The sequence below is a fragment of the Etheostoma spectabile genome, unplaced genomic scaffold (genome assembly GCF_008692095.1).
Source record: "Etheostoma spectabile isolate EspeVRDwgs_2016 unplaced genomic scaffold, UIUC_Espe_1.0 scaffold00006330, whole genome shotgun sequence".
Lineage (NCBI taxonomy): Eukaryota > Metazoa > Chordata > Actinopteri > Perciformes > Percidae > Etheostoma > Etheostoma spectabile.
This window is the reverse complement of record NW_022603358.1, coordinates 98,660-123,489: the sequence shown is the minus strand read 5'-3', so window position 1 is coordinate 123,489 and position 24,830 is coordinate 98,660. Positions and strand designations below refer to the sequence as shown.

General features: G+C 41.6%; 8 non-coding genes across 8 annotated transcripts; 3 read left to right on the top strand and 5 right to left on the bottom strand.

Annotated features, from left to right (window-relative positions):
* Positions 1–963: 963 nt before the first annotated feature.
* Positions 964–1,051, top strand: trnay-gua (transfer RNA tyrosine (anticodon GUA)). Its single transcript is given in 2 exon segments — positions 964–1,000; positions 1,016–1,051. It is a non-coding gene; the product is annotated as a tRNA-Tyr (tRNA).
* A 5,275-nt stretch (positions 1,052–6,326) lies between these two features.
* On the top strand, positions 6,327–6,408 carry trnal-uag (transfer RNA leucine (anticodon UAG)). The gene has a single exon. It is a non-coding gene; the product is annotated as a tRNA-Leu (tRNA).
* Positions 6,409–7,207: 799 nt separating this feature from the next.
* Positions 7,208–7,289, top strand: trnas-aga (transfer RNA serine (anticodon AGA)). Its single transcript has one exon. It is a non-coding gene; the product is annotated as a tRNA-Ser (tRNA).
* A 1,993-nt stretch (positions 7,290–9,282) lies between these two features.
* trnal-aag (transfer RNA leucine (anticodon AAG)) lies at positions 9,283–9,364 on the bottom strand. The gene has a single exon. It is a non-coding gene; the product is annotated as a tRNA-Leu (tRNA).
* A 1,827-nt stretch (positions 9,365–11,191) lies between these two features.
* trnastop-uca (transfer RNA opal suppressor (anticodon UCA)) lies at positions 11,192–11,263 on the bottom strand. The gene has a single exon. It is a non-coding gene; the product is annotated as a tRNA-Sec (tRNA).
* A 520-nt stretch (positions 11,264–11,783) lies between these two features.
* On the bottom strand, positions 11,784–11,855 carry trnaa-cgc (transfer RNA alanine (anticodon CGC)). Its single transcript has one exon. It is a non-coding gene; the product is annotated as a tRNA-Ala (tRNA).
* A 129-nt stretch (positions 11,856–11,984) lies between these two features.
* On the bottom strand, positions 11,985–12,056 carry trnae-cuc (transfer RNA glutamic acid (anticodon CUC)). Its single transcript has one exon. It is a non-coding gene; the product is annotated as a tRNA-Glu (tRNA).
* Positions 12,057–24,532: 12,476 nt separating this feature from the next.
* On the bottom strand, positions 24,533–24,615 carry trnal-cag (transfer RNA leucine (anticodon CAG)). Its single transcript has one exon. It is a non-coding gene; the product is annotated as a tRNA-Leu (tRNA).
* Between the last annotated feature and the right edge of the window lie 215 nt (positions 24,616–24,830).

Below are 24,830 nucleotides of genomic sequence, written 5' to 3'. Positions count from 1 at the left end.
GATAAATTGTCATTTTAAAAGATGAGATGGTTCTAAAATAAAAGCAATTAGAAGGTGTTTTGGAGTGGCATTTGTTTGTGTGTGGGTTGATTATTGGGGAGGGGGGGCACAGCAGGCATTGTGCTCCTTGGAGGGGGGCTCACCCTTTCATACTTTGAAAACCCCTGGTTTATACCATTAGCAGTGCAATCATTTTGCCCAGGTTTGATTTCCAGTCACCACAGTTGCATTTACAGGTTTTGAAGCCATATACACATTAACATTACATGTTTTACCCAGACTTCTTCTTTTATTCAGTGATATTTCAATATCCTTGTGGGAGTCATCCCAAAAGGATTAATAAAAATAAGTCTAAGTCAATCTCAGAAAAATCTGAAAATCTTCTAGCTAATGGCTTTTTCCTTGCAAGTCTCTCTGGAGGCGTGAGTTCAAATCCCATCACTGCCATCTGCATTTATTACATAGCTGGAAGCCAACCAATGTGATGTCTTACAGCTGTGTCAATTGGGCTGAACTTGGTGAAGTAACTAGAATCATCCATCCATCACCTTGCTGAGATTGTTCCATGTTAACCTGAGGTTCAACAAATAATTGTGATAATCTCCATATTGATCAAAATAATCGGGATTATCACTTTGGCCATAATCGTGCAGCCCAAAGAGATCTAATGTTTTATCAAACCAGGTTTGGCAAGTAACCTTTTTGCTGACTTCTTGTTAAAAAAGCAAGTAACATCACTCAAAGAAAGCTACTGCGATGGCTGGGAATTGAAGCCAGGTCAACTGCTTGGAACGCAGCTATGCTCACCACTATACCACCATCACTGGACAATACAATGTTCACTTCAAATCTTCTAATACATCTGGGCATTGAGACTGAAAATGCGCTCTATCACTGAAAGTCCCTCCAGGGGGTCCTGTGTTAATCACAAGAATGGGGAGTGCGCGTGAAAACACATAGCTCCCTTCGATAGCTCAGTTGGTAGAGCGGAGGACTGTAGAGGCAAAAAGCTGAAATCCTTAGGTTGCTGGTTCAACTCCGGCTCGAAGGAGAAGCTTTTTCCAGAGTTTCCCTTTAGGGATTATTAAAGTATTTCTGATTCTGATGTAGAGATGGACAGACGATCCAAAAGCCTAATACTTCCTGCCGAGACATAACATGAAACAAAAAAAAGAGGTGTGGTAGATATGAGCGCAAAAATCCTTTTACGACAGGCTTTACGTGATATTCATGAAACGTTCGTATCAAGCCAATCAGAGCGTAAGAATGATCGTACCTTGATAAATGCAGCAGCTGGAAAGCTAAGAAGTGATAGTAGTATTTTGATGAATTTGCGTCACGTATGACACTCTCTTTTCCATCACATTCAATAAATAAACCAGATTGTTCAATCCATTCCTCTACTTAAATGCAAAGTAGTCTCATCCAGGACCTATTGCACCCTAAGCGAGAATCATAAACCTAGACCAATGAACAAGGAGAGCCATGTCCTGCTTGTTTGTTCCTTATATTTTTTCTCAGTTGTTTCTGTAGCGTGCAGTTGAAGCAGGATATGAAAAATTGCCAACATGCTGTACTACAATTGTGCTGGCTCCTAATCTGGGTTAATTTAACAATAAACTGGATTTAACAGTACAGATTAGAGTTTGAACAGGTCCTGCCTACAAGGCTCGTCCGGGAGTTGAAGCCAGGATCTCTTACACCCAAAGCGAGAATCATACCGCTAGACCAACAAGCCACGTAAAATCATTTTCAGCAATTAGCAATTTTCCATCAAGGAAATGTGATCAGTCAGTGACTAGAAAGGCAATTGTTAAGTAGTTTGTTTGGCATGTAGTGTTTTTATGGTTCCACTGCCAGATTGAGCTTTTTTTTTTTCTTTTAAGTTATTTTTTTGGGGTTTTATTCCCTTTATTTTTAGACAGGACAGATATGTACGTGTGAAAGGGGAGAGAGAGAGGGGGAGCGACATGCAGCAAAGGGGCCACAGGCCGGACTCGAACCCCGGGCCGCTGCGTCGAGGGGCAAGCCTCTATACGTGGTTATCCGCACAGACCACTGCGCTATCTGGATGCCCCAGATTGAGCTTTCTGATTATATTGGACGAAAGACTACTTTTGAAGTATTTTGTGTATTGAAGTATATTGTGCTCACATTGGCCCTCATTTATGAAACGTGCATACTACCTAAAACCGGCGTAGGACGGACGTACGCCGATTCCTACGCAAAGTTCGGCAATGTATGTGGAGTACATAGGTCTAAACATACATTATTTTTATTAAGATTAAATACCAAATTGTTAGTTTTTACGAAATTTTCCCAACCATTGAAAGTGTTTTCATAGCCTCGTTGGCACAGTAGGCAGCGCGTCAGTCTCATAATCTGAAGGTCGTGAGTTCAACCCTCACACGGGGCAGGTGTTTTAAAAACACAACTGATGCTGAAAATACAGTGACTTTCAGGTGGTTGAATACTGGCACAAGCACATGAATGGAAGATTCTGTGGTTATTTCTGAGATTAAGACAACAAACGGCAATCTTTAAGGGTGGTAGCAAACCAATGACTCATCACAGTATAAAAAAAACGCAGATGTTCCTTCATTAACAATGTTGTGTTATCTCATAGACAGGAAGCCACCTGTCTCCATGAATGTATTTCTTAGCATTTATTTTCAGTCTGAGTTACAAAATTTGCAGTGAACGTTGTATTGTCCAGCAGAAAAGCAACAGGTGTGTTACTTTTTGACTATGATTTATACTATAGCAGTGCAAGTATTTTGCCCAGGTTTGATTTCCAGCCACCACAGTTTCATTTACAGGTTTTGAAGCCATATACATTTACATTACATGTTTTAGCCAGGTTTATTCTTTTATTCAGTGAGATTTCATCCCAAAAGGATTCATAAAGATAAGTCTAAGTCTATCTCAGAAAAAAGTCAAAAAAATCTGAAAATCTTCAGGGGATGTAGCTCAGTGGTAGAGCTCATGCTTTACATGTATGAGGACCTGGCATCTCCAGCAGGTATTATGGTAGAGTCTTTAAAAGAGCTGCAAACGATATTATCTCCTGTGGTAATCTGGACAGCACAAGCACTTTAAACCTACATGTTTTTATGAAAGAGCTGAAGATTTGAATGGTTTAAATAACGCAGAAGTGAAAGAGCCAAAAAACATATGGAATGAAAAGAACTAAATAGAACAGCCTTCCCACAATGAAATGTCTTTGAGTACAGTAGCTCAGGGGTTCTCAACCTGGGGGTCTGGACCCCCAAGAGGGTCGCACTTAAGGGGAATAGGTAAAGTTAAAAGAAAAAAAAAGACATTTTAGACTGGGGAATGGTTTTTACGTTACCAAGTTTGGTACCTGGAACAGAGCAAAGGGTCTAAAGGTGGGTCGAGAACACAAATAAAAAGGGAAAGAATTGAACCATTTTAAATTAAAGTATTAGTGGTCTGAACAAGTTGGGCCTCAAGAGTCCTTCTGCAGACTGGTTGCATCTCCATTTAGCAGCCATTTGTCTGACACAAGTGGAGTGTTACAGCAATTGTAGCAGGAGCCACTGTTGGCATGTTTGTACAGTCAGACTCCAGCATGCACCTCTAGTTCCCAATTCAGTTATGCTTTGGAAATCACACCATGCCCACTAGGTGGGGCATTAACTGCTTACTAAATATTGAGAATATATTCATGTATTTTAATCCCACAGAGTTGAAATCTAACCTTCCAACAGCAAAATATATACAAATGTGTATTTTTGTCTAGGTACTTGAATCTCTAAGATGCTAGCATCAATGCAGAGTCCCTAGAACTGTGGTTGCAGAGTGGAGGTGTAGTCTCGTCTCCATTTAGCGGCCGTGTGAGACACAAGCTGAGCTTTACAGCACAGACAAGCTTCCCTAGTCACTCCCTGGAATAATATGACTCAACTCACAAGTGGCATATCTGTGAGCTAATGACCTCCCTGGTTTATAGTGGCCCATTTTAATAAATATTGGCACAGAAACCCAGTTCAAGGAGTTTATTTACAACGTCAGTCCAAATCAGTGGTTGACTTTACATTCCTTTTGAGAAAGGACTCGTGAATCTTCCCAAGGGATTACATAGATGGTGAAGGTGCACTTAAGTTCCTGAAATATAGAAAAAAGCAAACAATTCATGCATCTTGTTTAACATTTGACATTGATGCACTGGGGCAGACCAGTGTTGGGTTTTAAGGTGTGTTTTCCCCTGAGTTTCAAACACAACCTGAAGTCTTACACTTGCCTTGGGTTCAGAGTTGGAATCACAGTCGCTAGCAGCAGCGTTGCCTTTAATAGCAGCAGTGTTGCCGGTCTTGCACGTTGTACGTCCCAGGAGCATTTCCAGGAAGTAGTTAAATCCTCCGACGGTCTAAAGTGACAGGAAACAGGACTCAGACATGTGATCACCAATAAAACAATGCAAGTCATTGAATATGAAAGGATTAAGGCCAATGTCAAAAAGAAACTCAGGAGTTCAAAGATTAAGTGACAAGTTTGACATTGGCCCTAATCCTCTTCCATAATAGAAAAATAAGGTTTAACGTTACCTGAACTTGAGCCGATGTAATGTCCAGAATTGCATAATTAAACAGGTCTACTGTGTTGGCTTTGTTGAATTCAACCACAGCAAACTGCGCCGCTTCTACAACATCAGTACTGTTCACCGGGACTTCTTGATAGCTACCGGGACGCGGAGGAGATTGTTCGGTTACAAAGCGGTCGGCGAAAGCAGAAACAAAAACGCAAACCCAGACAAACAGCATGATCGCAACAGGTTGTTCTGCAGTAGCTATTAGGAGTTCTGGTATGGTTCTGATTGGACTAGTTCAAAGCCGAGTTAATATACCGTCTAGAGAAACATACACACACCTGTTTCCTATCTGTTGATGAACACCCACACAGGTGTTTCCAGTTAATCTGGCTGATTAGACCACACCCCAGGACTCTGTGGGTGTCCTTTTGGTGCGTTCGTGCCACCTGGGAATATCAGGGACCGCCCCCATCATTACATTGTTTTTCAGACTGCCAGCAAAATGTCTAATAAGGGAGAACTCCCAGTCTCGGGAAACTTCCGGATTGGTACAAAGGGGCTTAATAGGGAGTGAGATAGGGAGTGAACAGATGTGTGTTCCTCTTTTCTGTCATATTAGTGTTTGGCATAACAATTTGTTGCATTACTGCCACCAACTGTTGGGCGTAGCCTAGAGCATCAGGTGTGTGAAAACATGGAGGCCACAATGACAAAGGACACCCCAAAGCTCTTTAATTAGGCATTACGTTCCTCACTACAGTGTGTACAAGAGCTAAAAACATAGACCTACTTGACTTGTGTTGGTTTACCGTTTACTGGCAATGGCACTGTGTGAATTTTGTATATTTATGAAACGTTTCTAACCATTCAACACATGAAGGTACGTCAGTTGTCAACATGTCACCAACTGGGAAACTGTTCTAGCAAATCCTAGCCCCAGTTTCCCACCTCTGACTCCCACATGAGTGACGTCAATGATGACCTTTTCACTGGGAAAAATGTTTTTTTCCAATACCCATGATGTCCACTGAATGATTAGGCCCATACAAAGGAGACCTTTATCATTCTTATTGGTCATAACAAGATTTGACATAATACATTCTGTCTGATGTGGTGGTGAGTGGGACGGGGGCCCCGCAGGGGACTGTGCTGTCTCCTTTTCTGTTCAACTTATACACCACAGACTTCCAGTCCAACTCAGAGTCATGTCACCTACAGAAGTTTTCTGATGACTCTGCAGTTGTTGGGTGTATAAGGGATGGACAGGAGGGGGGTACAGGGCACTGGTGGAATACTTTGTGGAGCCAGCGACACAAACAGACTGAACAAACTGATCAGGAAGGCTTGCACATTGTGTTTTCCCATCCTGTATATATTTGAATATTTGTTCTAATATTTTATTCTTATATTTTATTCCTGTTATTATTATTATTTCATGTATACTGTATGTATGCATATTTTTTCCTTGTATCTCATTTATATTTATATTCTGTGTTGTGTGACTAATGTACGTGTGCTGCTGTGACACCGTAATTTCCCATTTTTTTGGGATCAATAAATACCTGTTTATCTTAATGCTGTTACATAATCAATGTTCTCATAATCAATAATGCCAGAGAAAAATGACAGAGTGATAACATTTTTAATAAAGTACTGGCATTTTTCAATAAAGTATTGCCTTTTGACTTGCAAAAGTTTTGTTTCGATAACATTAACAAGCATACCGTTAGTTACGTCCCTGTGTTTGTCACGATGTGGAGAACTTGTGAAGGCAGGTAGTGTGGCCGAGTGGTCTAAGGCGCTGGATTTAGGCTTCAGTCTCTCTGGAGGCGTGGGTTCAAATCCCACCACTGCCATTTGCAAATGTTAAACAGCTAGAAAGCATTCAGTGTGAGAATGTACAGTTCTGTTTCTTCTGTGGAACTCTTAGTTCATATCTTGAAGTAACTAAAGTCATCTGTACGCACAATGACCACTCAATCGTAAGTGTTCAACGTGAAATACTCATTCATTGTCGATAACTGTGACTGGACGCATGTCGGCCATCACGGTAGCGAAGCGCTACCTATACCATCCTGAGACTGTAGGTTTATGTTATATGCTCCTATACTAACGTGTTCATGTGATTTGATAATTTTCACAATGTTTAAAATCATCAGTTAACCTAGCCATTCTCCTTTTCCCCACAGTAATCCCGTAGCTTTCTTGTGTGCACATTTTAACATCTAAAACTACGGTGATTTACATGCTACTGCTGCATTCATCAATACATTATTCTGTCTAAAACCATACCATATTTCTCAAACATTACCTATTTACAATAACCACGCAACACTCAGATCTCTGTTAAAGGATGCCTCTCGTGTTAGACCTAAGTTTGACTCCCAGCCTTCACAGTAGCTTTCGTTGTGTGGTTACTTGCTTTATTTGTCAAGAAGTAACCAGAAAGGTTACTTGCCCAACCCGATTTGATAATATAGATCTCTGTTATGGTACAAATAAGGGAGCATATCAATCAATCAAGCTGCCTCCACAAGGATCCACAGACACAGGGAGTGCACTACGATTTGCACTTTGCCCGTGTCTGGTAACTACCACTAACCAATTGAAAAGTTTATGAACATTTATGCAAACAGGTACACAACTGCTTTTCAGGTTGTCGTGGCCGAGTGGTTAAGGCGATGGACTAGAAATCCATTGGGGTCTCCCCTCGCAGGTTCAAGTCCTGCCGACAACGAAAGCCATCCTTTAATGGTGGTCTAACATTCCAATATACCAAATGGCAGATGTTCCTTCATGGACAATATTATAATACTGCATAGGTACTGGAAGCCACCGATGCATCTCTGAGCATTTATTTTCAGTCTCAATAACCAGATGTGTTGCAAGATTTGCAGTGAACGTTATATTGTCCAGCGATGGTGGTATAGTGGTGAGCATAGCTGTCTTCCAAGCAGTTGATATGGCTTTGATTCCCAGCCAGTAACTTTCTTTGAGTGACATCACTTCCTTTATTTGTCAAAATGTAACCAGAAAGGTTACTCTCCCAACCCGGTTTGATAAAAAATGTAATCTCGGTTACATCGCACAAATAAGGGAGCATAACAATCAATCAAGCTGCCTCCATGAGGATCCACAGACATAGACATGTTCCACTACCCGCAATTAAGCCTGTCTCCTCAGCTTCTAGGCACCGCTGCATCACCTCCTCTTCAGCTGGAGAGTTTGCATCTGCGTTTGTGAGCTCACAGTTTAATGCCAAGAATGGTCTGGTCTCTCCCTCTTCCCCAGATAACATTCTCTCTGTGTTCCATTCCACATGCACTGAAATCCTAGACTCTATTGCCCCTTATCGGATTAAAGCTGTTAAACCTAAGGCGGACCCCTGGCTAAATGACACCACAAGGGCCCTTAGGCAACACTGCAGACAAGCTGAACGAAGATGGAAAGACAATCTACATGTGTCACTGGGTGTATTAAGGGACAGTCTATCACATACCAGAATGCTGTGAAGGTGGTGAAGATGCAGCATCTCTCTTCTGTCATAGCTAGCAATTACCACGAACCTAGATTGTTATTTAATACTATTAACTCATAAATCCATGCTCCTCTGCTCCGACAGATGTGTCAATTAGTACATGTGAGAAATTTCTCGGTTATTTTATTGACAAAGTAGCATCTATCAAGAAAATAACCTAGTGCTGGTTTTAAGGTATTTTATCTGCTTCTCCTACACACTCAACTGTGTTTGAGGAATTTAAGCCTGTTTCTCTGATGTTACTTAGTGAGGTTGTACAACACATGAAACCTACCAACTGTCCCTCAGACATTGTACCCGCCAGAATGGTGAAGGAGGTTTTTAATAGCACCATCGGGGCGAGTCTTCTTACTCTTTTTAAATACATCATTGACAGTTTTAACACAGCGAGTCCAATAGTGCAAAATATACAGTATATACAACACTCCATAATTTTCCTTTTTCAACCTCCCACTTCCGTTTTTCTGACTTATAAAAAGCCGAATCCCGGAACTCTTTCTTCTCCATGCCCTGGTCTTTGTAAATAGAAAAGACTTTAGCAGGGCAGTAAATGTACTTCTCTGCTACTCCAGGGAATCCAGTGTGAATATGAGGTCTGTTTGGGCTCCTGTGTGGGGGTCCTTTTCCTTTTTTGTCCTCCACCCTTTTCTTTGTGGCATCCAGTTCCTATTGAAACAACTCTGTCTGTGCAAAGTCGTTAAAGGGCATTTTTGGGTTTGTCAGACCTTCAGCACCATAGGCTTTAAAAACCTTAGTGGAGCAGTAGAAATACCTGACATTGCTGGTAAAAGAAGGGGACGGAAGAACCATCCTTCTCATACCTCAACTTTGGCTGGCCACAGGAAAGACATGTTTTTGAAATGCTGCTCTGGGTGTGGAGGTGCTGTTTGGTTGAAACGCCACTTTAACATTGCGTGGAGGACTGTAAAAGTGCCTAAGGAGTGGCAGACCAGGGTGGTGGTTCCCCTCTACAGAAAGGGGCACCAGAGGGTGTGTGCCTTCTTCTGGAAAGGAGTGTTTAGCCAATCTTGAACCTCAGGTCTAAGAGGAACAATTCCAGCAAGGAGTCTACCAAGTTGCCTCTTATGATTTTAGTTACTTCACCAACCCAATCACCAAGATGTCAGTTCAGCACAAATTATAAAGCCAAGTCATCACATTGGTTGGCTTCCAGCTATGCATCACTTGTAATTGGCAGTGGTGGGATTTGAACCCACGCCTCCAGAGAGACTGGAGCCTTAATCCAGCGCCTTAGACCACTCGGCCACACAACCTGCAAGCATCAGCTCTCCACATTGTGACAAACACAGTGGCCGTAACTAACGGTATGCTTGTCAATGTGATAGGAACAAACATTTTTCTCTGGCATTGTTGATTTTAGAATATTGTAACCAGCATTAAGTGAGTAGGTTTAGGTCTGTGTGAATATGGGCTGAACATTTACTTGGTCTGAACTTGCTCGAGAGCAGCCAAAAACACAAGTTGACGCAGTCCGTACAATCGCGGTAAGCCTCACTGGGTGTCAAAAACTAAAATGATAAAAGGCAACTTGGTAGACTCCTTACTGATGTTTATATCTCTACTCACAATGATTTTTTCCAAAACACCAGCCAATCACAAGTGTTACATGTGAATAATCAATGTCTGGGTAATCAGGAAGCTCACATAAAAGATAGTTGCAACATCTACCAAATGTTTAACTTAACAACCCGTAAGCTGTTGGAACCTTGGTCCTTCCCAAGACTCTACCATAAAACCTCCTCAAGATGCCAGGTCCTACAACATGCAAAGCATGCACTCTACCACTGAGCTACATCTCCTGCTAATTGACTGATTTTTTGACTGTTTTCTGAGATAGACTTAGACTTATCTTTATTAATCCTTTTGGGATGACTCCCAAAAGGATTTTGAAATATCACTGAACAAAAGAAGAAACCGTGGTAAAACATGTAATGTTAATGTTAATATGGCTTCAAAACCTGTAAATGCAACTGCGGTAGCTGGAAATCAAACCTGGGCAAAATGCTATGGTATGAATCGTAGTCTAAAAGTAACACACCTGTTGCACCTGTTATTTCATCTATGAAAATGGACACTACATTACTCATACCTGCCGAAACACCCATAAAAACGTATGTGTAATGCAATAACCCTACCAGTCAGATTACCACAGGAGGTAATATCTTTTGCAGCTCTTTTAAAGACTCTACCATAATACCTGCTGGAAATGACAGGTCCTCATACATACTACACTATTCTGTGATAGGCTAGTTACAGCGCCCCTCCCCTACACACATACAGATTCCTTGTGTTGCTGTGTGCCACTCTGCTCACTCACACACATAACACTGAGAAAAAACATCTCTCTCTCTCTCTCTCTCTCTCTCTCTCTCTCTCTCTCTCTCTCTCTCTCTCTCTCTCTCTCTCTCTCTCTCTGCCAATCAGGGCCGTGGGTCTTTCCGTTAACGTTAAGGGTTTCTTCAGCTTCAGGTTTCTTTTTTACTTTGGTTTGTAGTACTTACTTAGTAACCAGTAGACTTCTGATAAACGTGGGGTTTGTTCAGACATGGTGCTTGGTAGAATGCGACTCGCGTTGCGTCTCTGCCTGTTGGAGATTTGTTTTTAATTTTCTAATTTTTTCAATCTATTTGATCCGTTGAACAGAGTTCCCCTGCCTCTGATCAACCCATATCAATTACATGCTTAAAATAACATACCGGTTAAAGCCCCGCCCATTTCAAGACAACCCGACCCACTTCCGGGTAAATGCAACTGCGGTGGCTGGAAATCAAACCTGGGCAAAATGCTTGCACTGCTATGGTATAAATCATAGTTGAAAAACACACCTGTTGCCTTTCTGCTGCTTTCTGCTCTGTTCATAAACCTTTCAATTGGTTAGTAGTAGTTACCAGACACGGGCAAAGTGTAAATCGCAGTGCACTGCCTGTGTCTGTGGATCCTCGTGGAGGTATCTTGTAATATTGATATGCTCCCTTATTTGTGCCATAACAGAGATCTAATGTTTCACCAAATGGGGTTGGGCGAGTAACCTTTCTGGCTAATCTTGACGAATAAAGCAAGTAACCACACTATGAAATTATTGCAATGGCTGGGAATCGAACCCAGGTCAACTGCTTTGAAGGCAGCTATGCTCACCACTATACCACGATCGCTGGACAGCACAATATTCACTGAAAATCTTGTAACACATCTGGGCATTGAGACTCAAAATGGGCTCTATCACTGAGCTACAGCCCCTGAAGATTTTCAGATGTTTTTGACTTTTTGGTGAGATCACGGAATGAGAGAAGAAACCTGTGTGGAATATGTCATGTTACTGTTGTGTATGGCTTCAAAACCTGGTGGTGGCTGGAAATCAAACCATGGCAAAATGCTTGCACTGGTATTGTATAATTCAAAGTTAAATAGTAACATCACTCAAAGAAAGCTACTGCAATGGCTGGGAATCCAACATCGGTCAACTGATTGGAAGGTAGCTATGCTGACAACTAAACCACAATCATGGGACAATGTATTGCTCACTGCAAATCTTGCAACACATCTGGACATTAAGACTGACTTTTGCATTAATCACCATGAACACAAGGAGATTGCCTTTTAATACTTTTCTCTTTCAGAATAAGAGCTTCTGCAGCTCTTTGATAAACTGGACAATAACACTATTTATTTAGTTGGAGATGCCGGGGATTGAACCCGGGGCCTCATACATGCGAAGCATGCGCTCTGCCACTGAGCTACATCCCCTAAAAGTTATAAGATTTTTTTACTTTTTCTGAGATCATTGAATAAGAGAAGAACCCTGGGTAAAATATGTAATATTTCTGTTGTATATGGTTACAAAACATTACTCCTTTATCTATCAAGTCCTGACCATTCCCTGACCGGGAATTGAACCCGGGCCGCGGCGGTGAGAGCGCCGAATCCTAGCCACTAGACCATCAGGGAGTCACATGTATCAAATGTATCTTTGTAGATGAGAGTTTCCTTTTAACTTACTGGAATGACTCATATTGTTTTAGGCGAGGAATGGCACCTGGCTAGAGCTTCAGATCCAGACAGCTTGACACTGGACTTTATTCTGCCCCAGTGGGTGGTTCTGTTGGCTGATAAAACACATTTCTTTGTTCATGTTGACTTCTCACAGTCAAACTCTGCTGAGCTGAACTCTCAATAACCTACACGGAAAAATATTCCTGACGTGAAATCGTGGCAAGGCCTACCGCAGTTTCCACAGTACAGTAGTCATCACATTCAGGAATATCCTGTCTAAAATTGATGCAGAAAAACTAGTCCATGCATTTGTTACTTTAAGCTGGATTACTGCAATTCTTTATTGTCAGGCTGCTTGAAAAAGTCCATAAAGACCAGCTGATCGAGAATGTTGCAGCACGTGTTCTGACAGGAACCAGGAAAAGAGACCACATCTCTACTGTTTTAGCTTCTCTGCATTGGCTTCCTGTAAAATCCATAATAGAATTTAAAATCCTTCTTCTCACCTACAAAGTTCTTCATGTTCAGGCACCATCTTATATTAAAGAGCTCATAGTACCTTATTACCCCACCAGAGCACTGCGCTCCCAGAATGCAGGGTTACTGGTGGTTCCTAGAGTCTCTAAAAGTAGAATGGGAGCCAGAGTGTTCAGCTATCAAGCTCCTCTCGTGTGGAACCAGGTTCCAGTTTGGGTTCAGGAGGCAGACACCATCTCCTCATGTAAGAGTAGGCTTAAGACTTTCCTCTTTGATGAAGCTTATAGTTAGTGCTGGCTCGGATGAGTCCTTTTCATTTTGATTGTTCTCTCAAGAAAATAATTAAACTCTTTCACCGAATATCTAAACTTTTACTCCAGTTTGCAGCCTGTCTTTATTTTGTTTCAACAAGGTCTCTTCTTCAACACAAATCCTCCCTCGCTGAACAGAAACTTCCACTACAGGTCAAAGGTTCAATTTCAAGGTGACTGTGCCCTCATGTCTGTCCAACTGATTCTTGTGAATGCAATATCTCTGAACCCCTAGAGGGAAGCACTTGGAGTTGCGGATGAACTGATTTCCATTTTGGAGGTCAAAGGTCAAGGTTACTGTTTCATTATGGCTCCTGAACTGTATATGTATTTCTCCTGAACTGGTGAACTTGGGTGCTGTAAAGCCCCAGTGGCCTAATGGATAAGGCACTGGCCTCCTAAGCCAGGGATTGTGGGTTCAAGTCACATTTGAGGTGAATTTCGGCAGAGTGGCGCAGCGGAAGCGTGCTGAACCCAGAGGTCGACAGATCAAAACCATCCTCTGCTAATTCAACTTTGCTAGTGACACAATGTTAGACTCTCTAAAAGGGTGATGCATCAAGAGATTATGACCCTCAACCTTTCCATGGTGAGATGAATCATAACTGCTGGAAAAGTTGTTGACAGCCCATGAAAAGCGGCAAGTTATGGTCTGGCAGTTTACTGTCCATTTTGATGAATCAACATCCACTACCCTGTCAGAACCCTGTAGTAATGCTGACTTTCCAGTGATGTGATTGGTAAGTGGTTGGGCTGTATACAAGTTTTGATCATATCCATCGGTTGCATGGACGGGACTTCAATAGCCCGGTTCCACCGCCTGATCACTGATATTCTCCATCTCCCAGCCAGGTTGCAGTAAGACAAAATAAATCAATATTAAAATCTGATATTAATTAATTTACTAGTACACCTTTAGAAGAGAGGAATCTGATGTTTAAGAGTCCACATTTAATTCTCCTATTCTTTTGCACTATTGCAAATTTGCTTTATGTGACAATTAAACAACATGTCCTGATCAAAGATGACTCCAAGATTCCTCACAATGGTGCTGGAGGCCAGGGTGATGCCACCCAGAGTAACTATCTCTTTGGATAATGCGTCAGGGAGGTGCTTGGGTCCCAGAGCAATAACTACAGTTTTATCTGAGTTTAACATTAGAAAATTACAGCTCATCCACGTTTTAATATCCTGAAGGCACATTTGAAGTTTAGCTAACTGGTTAGTTTCATCCGGCTTGATCGATAGATATAATTGAGTATCGTCTGCATAACAATGAAAGTTTGTAGTGCTTCCTGATAATATTGCCTAAAGGAAGCATATATAAAGTAAATAGGATTGGACCGAGCACAGATCCTTGTGGGACTCCATGACTAACTTTGACGTGCATGGAGGATTCATCGTTAACATGTACCAACTGAGATCGATCTGATCTAGTCGGGATGGGGTCTAAGAGGCAGGTTGGTGGTTTAGATGAAAAAATAATTGAATAAAATTGATAAAGATCAAGTGAAGCAAAGCAGTCTAAACATGTATCTGGTTTTACAGCTCTTTCTAAGGTTCCTGAGTTTAGAGATAAGTCAGTGCCAGTTAAAGGCAGGTCTTGGTGGATTTTGCTTCTAATAGTTATAATTTTATCATTGAAGGAGCTCATAAAGTTGTTACTTCTAAGAGCTATGGGAATACTTTACTCAACAGAGCTGTATCCTTCCGTCAGCCTGCACACAGTGCTGAAGACAAACCTGGGATTGTTCCTATTTTCCGCCATTAATGACGAGTAGTACGTCAAACTACATCTATGACTTAATACGAGACCAATAAGACAGAGCTTACTTATTTTGCTAGAGACCTTCATCGATTCCCATACCGGGAGTTGAACCCAGGCTACCTGGGTGAAAACCAGGAATCCTAACCATATGGGACTGATTACGTAACAACAACAGGGATTTCATGAATCAATTCATAGTCTGGCTCGATTGGGCCTTCTCTTGTTTGTGAACAAAGAAGCTTCTTGTTGACAGGTTGATTTCTGTTAATAACAAACACAACTATAGTCAATAGAAAAGGAAAATATGCATATGAAAAGCCGTCTTGGTTCATCTTTCCACTGTTCCTACAATCACCACTCTGGTCTGGTTGGAAACTAAAGGATCTAAACTAAAAGGATGTTCCTCTTTAACTAAAAGGTCTATCTCTGTAGGGATCCATCCCATAATGTCGTCACACACTTAGAGTAAAGATCTGAGTCTGTAAGCAGAAACAACACAACCTTTAGTGGACGCTGACTTTACCTTTAAATTTAAACAGAGACACAACAGGAAGAGTAAATCCATCAAATCAAGTCCCCAATAATCAGCATGTGGCCTTGTTTTATTTCAGGTAGTCAACATGGAGCTGTTCCACATTCCCAGACATTTAAAACAAGTCAATCATTGGCGTTATTCTACGAGTCAGATGAATAAATCAGCTGTTTGCTATTTGAGCTGCTCTGTTTCCTGCTGCTCCGTCATTCTTTAGTGTCCTCTGGAAACAGGTTGCTGTCCTTTATGTTTCTTTAGGATGACATCATCAGTGTCTTTGCTTTAGTCTGAAGAAACTCCAACAGATTTAAAATCACATGCAGTCACAGAAAATACAACCAGGGAATAGAAAATGTCAGACAAAGAATATGAAATGAAAAGTCCCCAAAGTAGGAAAATATAATGTTAATCTACCAAACAACAATAACTGGAGAGCATCCAATTAAACATGGCCGAATTCCAGTATGTCGGCAATGAAGAGAGGAATGTTTGGACATACTACAGATTCATTTTATTTTTATTTAGCCTTTATTTAACCAGGAACAATCCCATTGAGCTACAGTAACTCTTCTTCCAGGGAGTCCTGCCAAGACCGGCGGCAATAAGTTTCATAATACATAAAAGAAAGGACAATGGTTCCATACCACACCACAAATCTCTATAGATACTACAACACAAACAAGACAATACACTTAACTTAAGCTAATGCAGACATACAACTTAAAGGGCACCTTGTTAAAAGAAATTACACTGTTCAGGCAGAGTTAACTTTAAAAGGTTTTAAACTGAATTTGACCCAAAGTCCAAATTCAGGCCTTCCACACATTGGTTTTTAAACATTAGTTTTTTTGCTGTGTAGTCTCGCGATGCTACTGATGGAAAGTTTGGAGATTTAAAGGGTTCAAAAGTGTGTTCAAAGGTTAAAACTAATAGCCCTAGAGCAGCCATGCCTCGTCAAGGCCCAAATGAGAAAGCAGCCTGGAAAAGTACTATACTGAACATTGCTGTTTCTGTTCATCCTAAAGTCCTTAAACATGTATTTTCTAAATTATAGAAAAGATCACGTGACCGGTGTTTGCAAGGGTTGCTCAGAGCTGAGGCTCCGCATCCTCCTCTGCATTTTACAATAAAAACCAAGTCCTTCTCTCTCATTCTACGTTTTTATTTGTTAACACTGTGACTTAGTAGAATGTCTGCAGGCGCAAAAAGGTTCTGGAAAAGCAACAAATGTGCTTCAATAAGCGGTCCACGACGCAGTGAAGTAAGCATTGCTGCAACACATCAGGACAGAGCTTGAGAGACAGGAAGCTATGGTACGGGACCTGGTGCAGGGAGACAACAGACAGATAAGAAACCGGCATTGATGACGAGAAGAAATTTGAGTTTAAGCTAGCCAAAATGGAGGAGAGATTGAGATACAACAACGTTCGCATTATTAGACTGAAAAAGACGACCCAGTGGGATTCCTGCAGAAACAGCTACTGGTTTGGATTCCCTCCTTACAGAACAGGAACACCATCAACATGGACAGAGCACACAGAATCAACGACAAGGGTACACTGACACATTCGCTGATTTGAAGGTGTCTGAGATACCAGGACCGCCAAGCAGTCCTTCAGGGGGCAGCAGGAAGGCCCGATTCAGGACTCCAATGCAACGCTGCACTTTAAGCCTGACTACAGTGCTTTTACCGTCCGGCAGCACCAGGAATGTATAGGAGTACAGCATAAATTACATGCCAAAGGCGTCTCAAACTTTCTTATTTATCCAGCCACCCTGAAAGTAACCCGCGGAGGGAGAACGCTCACATTCACTACATCCAAGAAAGTGGACATGTTCTGTCGGGAGCTGGATAAAGATGATGAAGGGACATCCATGCGAGGCGCTTCAGCAGCTGTGGATTAGTGGAGTCTGGAACACTGTGCAAGATTGACTCGAGGGCACTGTAAGTAAGTGTGGGATCCGAGCTTTAAATGAACATTTAATTAGGATGACTGTTCAATTTATAATCTATACTTATTACTCTCACTAGGATGGTGTGCTTTTTCAGTTGTGGACTTAATGGTAAAAAACTAAAAAAAATTTGAGAATGTCGGCAACATACAGTAGAGGGCAGCAATACCCTATTAGCAACTAGTCTGCCTAATTCAGAGCAGAAGAATGTGTTTCCTTTGGTAGTGTTTTAATGCAAACACTTTATATTTCCTAATCTTAAATGGTCGTTACTGCTGGTCAGCCTTCAATGAGGAGAGAAGATCAGAATATAAGAACACAGCAATCAGGGCATGAGGAGGAGGAAACAGCTTGGCTCTGAAACATGTTCACAACGAGGCAGAGTGAATGAGCTGGTGATTTTTAAGATTTTTATTGTGAGAAAACCTTTTCCCACATTGATCACACCAGTACGGCTTCTCTCCAGTGTGAACACGCCGGTGTCTTTCAAGGTTACTACTATAAGAAAACCGTTTCCCACATTGATCACAGCTGTAAGGCTTCTCTCCAGTGTGAATGCGTTGATGTGTTTTTAGGTTCTTCTGCTGAGAAAAAGCTGCCCCACATTGATCACAGCTGTACGGCTTCTCTCCAGTGTGAATGCGTTGATGTTTTTTTAGGTTATTCTGTTGTGTGAAAGCTGCTCCACATTGATCACAGCTGTACGGCTTCTCTCCAGTGTGAATGCGTTGATGTGTTTTTAGGTAACCCTGTGTTGTGAAAGCTGCCCCACATTGATCACAGCTGTACGGCTTCTCTCCAGTGTGAATGCGCTGGTGTGTTTTTAGGTGACTCTGCACTGTGAAAGCTGCCCCACATTGATCACAGCTGTACGGCTTCTCTCCAGTGTGAATGCGTTGATGTGTTTTTAGGTAACACTGTTGTGTGAAAACTGACCCACATTGATCACAGCTGTGTAGATTCTCTCCAGTGTGAACTCTCTGATGAACCTTTAAATATCCAGATGTTGTGAAGGATTTCTCACAGTGCTGACAGTGCTGACGTTTGGGTCCCTTGCCTCTCCGTTTCTATAGCAACAGACAAACAGAGAGACAAACAGAGAGAGTTAGTGAACAACCTTCTTTAAACCCTGGATTTTCTCTTACTCACAATTTTAACTATTCATTCAATAATTTATGACAAACTGAAGAAAAATATTGCTGACATGTTTTAATGAAAGCAAATGCACTCTTCATGTTCTGAAATATACACAAATCTTTCAGGCAAACTTTAATGAAACAACTGCAACGCAGTAATGAAACAAGAAAGTGTGGCAGATGATGGTGGACCACCTGAATGCGTAATCAGTCTACAAATATAATATGAGCACTTTAAAAGTTGGCAGAAGATAATGTTACTCAGGAAATTACTATTAAGATAAAATAAAAAATCTTATCAACAATGCTAGAATATGATGCATAGCCTACATACCTACCTCTATCTCTGTCTCTCTCTTGGACTCTAAAATCTAGAAACTATACAAATAATGAAATTAATCAACTAAATGTCCACTGTATACATGACTGTAATAGTGTATTCATCAGTTTAAAACTGATGTAATAATATATATAAAAACCAAGTGTCCTCTCCCCTCACCCCAGGATGGCAGAAGTTCATTCTGTGAATGGGGGGTGACAAAAACCCCAACCTCCTTGTCGTGACCTTTTTGACCGAGCACCTAAACACGCATCCCTACTGGACTATTTCCTGCCATTAAACGTCTCACACATTGCCACACAATCATCGTAGTACACTTTAACTTTAACATTCTGAATGGCACCACGCCCTCTTCTCTCACTCAAACCTTTACCATAACCTCACAAGCGGGGGGGGGGGGGGTGACTTCTTGCAAGCATAACCTATGCATCAGTGGCCTCCCATTAAACCACTTCCTCAATTGACTGCACACAGCTCTTTTTATCGTGGCCAACTTTAATTGATGATATTCTATAATCATGTCTACTACAATAGAAATATCTCAACACAATATGCATTTATGATCTTTAAATGAAGAAATAAGAGCCTGTGTCGCCTAGTCAAAGTGTAGGACTAACTACCTGTTTTAAAACTGCATCAACAGCTCACAATGTCTCGTTTTTACTTTATTGGCCCACATGAAATAACAAATATGAGTTGATATGTGTGAAACATTACAATTTACCAACACATGAATTGATCATTGTGAATGAAGTGGGACTTCCAGCTGGTCACCGTTCAATGCACCAGAATGCGGGAAATCACGTCTACAAAATTCAAAAAGGAACCCCAGAACCCCCCCCCCCCCCCCCAGCACAAACTGCCCCACCGAGAATATTTTTCACCAGCCGCCACTGTGATATCATAATATAAACAAAAACCCTTGAGGTGTCCTCATCCTGTTGTTTCATGAGTGTACAGTAGTCTCCACTATATAGTTAGTGGTCCAGTGAACTAAGACCATAAATAAGGAGATATGGACATTGAAGAATTGTAGAATCATCCCAAATTATAGTCCCGGTTTATTGGTCAAAACACACTGTGTGCTAAGAATGGCAAATACAAAGCACATGGAAGAGTGATATGCTGTTATTCTCATGAAAACAAAAAGAAATAGATGATGTAAAGAGATGTGCTGGTCTCTGGCCAGTCTGCTGCTGTTAGAACCGTTATAGAATCACGTGTAGAGGACGTTATATATTATCCTTCATCACTGACTCATTAAGAACTGTATCAGCCTTTGCTAATGATCTCAACAACTGTCATACTCTATTCACCAGACTTCTAACAACAATATGACCGGCAGTTTATTAGGTTCATAGATGCAACGTAACAGCACCGATGACTGTCACATGGATATTTATTTAAATAATGCTCACAATGTTAAAATAATATCAGGACTTAATTGAACAGCAGAATGCTCCTGTTGTATATTATATGCAATAAGAAGGTAAAAGCACTGCTGAGTGAACAAAGATTGCAGGATTTATAAATCCTGGCTGTTAGCCTGGTCAGGAGTAGGCTAGCTGTTAGCCTGTCTGTTAGCCTGGTCAGGAGCAGGCTAGTTGTTAGCCTGGTCAGGAGCAGGCTAGCTGTTAGCCTGGTCAGGAGCAGGCTAGCTGTTAGCCTGGCTGTTAGCCCGGTCAGGAGTAGGCTAGCTGTTAGCCTGGTTAGGAGTAGGCTAGCTGTTAGCCTGGTCAGGAGCAGGCTAGCTGTTAGCCTTGTTTATACATCCAGAAACCCTGGAAAACCCCGGCCTAATCCACTATCTAGGTCTTGTGAATAGGCCTCCTAGTTTAGACTGGTTGTTGTGTCCTGAACACTGACCTGAACATGGCTGGTACCAGAGGCCGGGCCTGCTGCTGGTCCTCTGGGGACCTGGTTGGTCCACTGCTCTGGGTCCTGGTCCACCTCCATTCCTCTATTGTACTGAAATCCAGCAGATCTCCACTGTGTCAGCTGGACTCACTCTGGATTCTGTTGAGTACAAATCAAAGCAGGCAGAGATATTCAGATGCTTTCCTCACATCCACAGGGTCTGATACTGGGCTCGGTGTTGGTGTCCACCTAGTCCTCGTCTTCCTGGAGGGGGCGTGGGGGGGGCAAACCAACTCAACCAGTTCTACAACAGCTTTGATTGCCCTGCTTCTGCTGCAATGGCCAACCCGGCCCCCATCACCCCCCCCCCCCCCCCCCCCATGCTCCCCCATCCCCACATACTTCAATCTGTTCATGGCATGCCCCCCCCACCCTCACTCACCTCAACAATCTTTACCCTCCCCCGTGCTGCATGTCATTGTAATCACATTCAGATCACCTCAAATGGAGACACTGATGATTACTGTGTTCATAAGTGCTTCTCTTTGGGGTTGTCTTGGTTGTGAGTTCATCATCAGACATTTCTCTGAACAACTGCAGGGACAGTCTATTTCACAATTCTTCCCAACACTAGTAACATGCATTAATCTGGCTACAGAACTACCTAAACAATAAACACTGACTTGAGTTATGTATGCAGTAAGTGCTACTTGTTGGGGTAGTTTTGCTGACCTCTGAAGTCCAGGATGTCCTCCGTAAAGAAATGTTTAAAAGGATATTCTCCTTGGTTACTGGTTGAACGATGCTGAAATGTTATGTAAGTCATTCCTATTACCCTAACTTTGGCATCGACTTGACTGTTGAATTCAGTAAGTGCTACTTGTTGGGGCAGTTGAACATGACAATGCTACAGACTTTAAAAGAAGATGGATGTCATTGTAATCACATTCAGATCGTCTATAATGGAGACACTGATGATTATTGTGTTCATAAGTGCTTCTCTTTGGGGTTGTCTTGGTAGTAAGTTCATCATCAGACATATCTCTGAATAAATGCAGAGACAGGCTATTTCACAATTCTTCCCAACACTAGTAAAATGATTACTCTGGCACCAGAACTACACAAGCACTGACTTGAGTTATGTATGCAGTAAGTGCTACTTGTTGGGGTAGTTTTGCTGACCTCTGAAGTCCAGGATGTCCTCCATAAGAAATGTTTAAAAGAATATTCTCCCTGGTTACTGGTTGAACAATGCTGAAAGGTTTTCGTAAGTAAAAGACTGTTAAATTCAGTAAGTGCTACTTGATGGGGCAGTTGAATATGACAATGCCACATACTTACTGAAGATAAATGGCCTTGGATTTACATTTGGATCATGTCAAATGGAGACACTGATTATTATTGTGTTAAGTGTGTAAGTGCTTCTCTTTGGGGTTGTCTTGGTTGTGAGTTCATCATCAGACATATCTCTGTCTGTTTCACAATTCTTCCCAACACTAGTAAAATGCATTACTCTGGCAGTAAAACTAACCAAACACAAGCACTGAGTTAAGTTGTGTATGCAGTAAGTGCTACATGTTGGGGAAGTTGAACATGACAATGCTACTGACTAACTGAAGATGGATGTCATTGTAATCATATTCAGATCACCTCAAATGGAGACACTGATGATTATTGGGTTCATAAGTGCTTCTCTTTGGGGTTGTCTTGGTTGTGAGGTTATCATTAGACACTAACATATGCAGAGCAAGTACATGTCAGCAGTTGTCCACCGCTGGCTAAATAAATAAAAGAATGGGGATTTTGGAATAGATATGCAGCACTAACTGGTACTTTCTAATGCTGAATGAGCTCTATCTGGAGGAAAAAGGAGTTGCACCAAAGAAAGTCACTGGACTCTAATTGACCACTCATAGACTGTTAATGGCATACATTGGGATGATGGTTGTCTATTCATGAAGCCATTCATTACTTACAATAGACAAGACCACTGAAACTTGATCAAAAAGAAGGTGGAGTTGAGTGGAAATTGTTGCATTCAGTATTTAAGATGGCAAATCTGTGTAAGGAACCACTTCCACTGCTTCTATATCACAACACAGAAGATGGTAGCAAACCAATGACACATCACATTATACTAAATCACAGTTGTGCTTTCATGAACCATATTGTATTATCTCATAGGTACTGGATGCCACCCGTCTCCACCAATGCATCTCATAACATTTAATTTCAGTCTAAATGCCCAGATGTGTTACAAGACTTGCAGTGAACGTTGTAATGTCCAGCGATGGCGGCACAGTGGTGAGCTTAACTGCCTTCTAAGCAGTTGCCCTGGGTTGGATTTCCAGCAATTGCAGCTTTCTTGAGTGATGTTACTTGCTTTATTTGTCAAGAAGTCAGCCGAAAGGTTACTTGCCCAACCCGATTTGATAAAACATTAGATCTCTGTTATTGTACAAACAAGGCAGCATATCAATCAATTAAGCTGCCTCCAAAGGAATCCAAAGACACAGTCAGCACACTACGATTTGCCCTTTGCCCGTGTCTGGTATTAATAATCCAATTGAATATTGACTTGCTTTCTGCTTCTTACAGTGCAGACGCCTTGCTGCTTGCTCCTGCCTCAGCTTGCATATTTTGCTGATAATCTTGCTTTTCCTCTGAGAGAAACTATAACAAGCGGCTCTTGGATACTTATAAATCACTGAACTACATACTTTTAAATTTTTCTGTGTGAGCGTGGCCTACCAATAGCTCAAGCCTGTCCTACAGTGACTTTGGCTAAGACTTCTGTTGGGCTTGCTTTTTGGCCAAGCCTTTTGTACTTAAAAAACAACTTGAAAAACAAATATGCTGTCCTTAAATACAAACTGCTAAATTCTTTAGTCCCAATGTCATGTCTCAGACATTAGTTCCAGTTGAAAACACTAGTTGTCAGAAGTGGGATTTGAACCCACACCTCCAGTGGAGACTGCGACCTGAACACAGCGCCTTGGACCACTCGGACATCCTGACTGATCCTACAGATGGGCATTAGGACCTGTCTCAAAAATTATAATATAGTAAATTAAACATGTCATGATATAGTAGGTTCTCAGTCATCCATGTCATAGTTAACAAGGGAAGGTTTCTCAACTGTCAGCCCAAATATATGGGCGTACATTTTTTACACAGAAAGGTTTGGACACAGTGCCCACTCCCCCACCCATTTCTGACAATTGAAAGCTGTGGGGAAAGGGGGGTTCCAACGCTAATAGACCATTCAACAAGAAATTCTGATGCACTATACTGGCCCATTCAGGATGAGCACTGTATACTCTGACTGCAGCAACACAAGTTCAAATCTCAGTGATACCTAATTTCTGTGGTGATTACGAGACTGAATGCAAAGTGTGTATCCCCCACGTAACTCAAAGCCTATCACTTCCAGTCAACACTGTCAAATTTGGAGCTCCTTCCAATTACATTAACAACCAGGTGACTCCTCAACATGCCCCCACCAACATACTGTTTTCAGTCTAAATGGTAAAGGACATTAAACCTGTAAGCTTACTTTAAACTAGATGTGGAAAGTTGAAAGGTTGATCTTTTTCACCTGTGCTGTGGCTTAAAAAAGGTTTCATAGAGATTTGAACTCAAATCACTTCATTTCAGAGTCCAGAGTGCTAACATTACACCATGGAACCTGTCAAAGTGTTGCAAGGGTTTGCTTGGCACTTTCTTTCATAATATCCACATGTGTGATATTAAAGGCACACAACAATCACAACGAAGATGAAAAAGCAACAATTACTGGCCAATTTAAGTCCTTTAGTTAGCTAAGCGTTCAGAGGATGTGGGAAAAAGCAAGTCAAGAACAGGTTTTAAAGGACTTGCCACAGACAGTGAATACAGCAGTAGATATGTCTACTGTGTACAACACATGGTAACTTTAATCTGTTGACAATAATAATGCTCACAAAACACATTCATGTGCTCTTAATTACAAAGAACTCCTAAGTTTGTTTTTACCAATATCACATCTCTGACATTTGTTCCAGATGAAAACACAAGTTGTCAGAAGTGGGATTTGAACCCACGCCTCCAGTAGAGACTGCGACCTGAACGCAGCGCCTTGGACCGCTCGGCCATCCTGACTGATCCCACAGATGATTAGTAGGACCTCTCTCAAAAATTGTAATGTAGTAAATTAAACATGTCATGATATAGTAGGTTCTCAGTCATCCACGTCATAGTTAACAAGGGAAGGTTTCTCAACTGTCAGCCCAAATATATGGGCTACTGTCCAGCGATGGTGGTATAGTGGTGAGCATAGCTGCCTTCCAAGCAGTTCACCTGGGTTTGATTCTCAG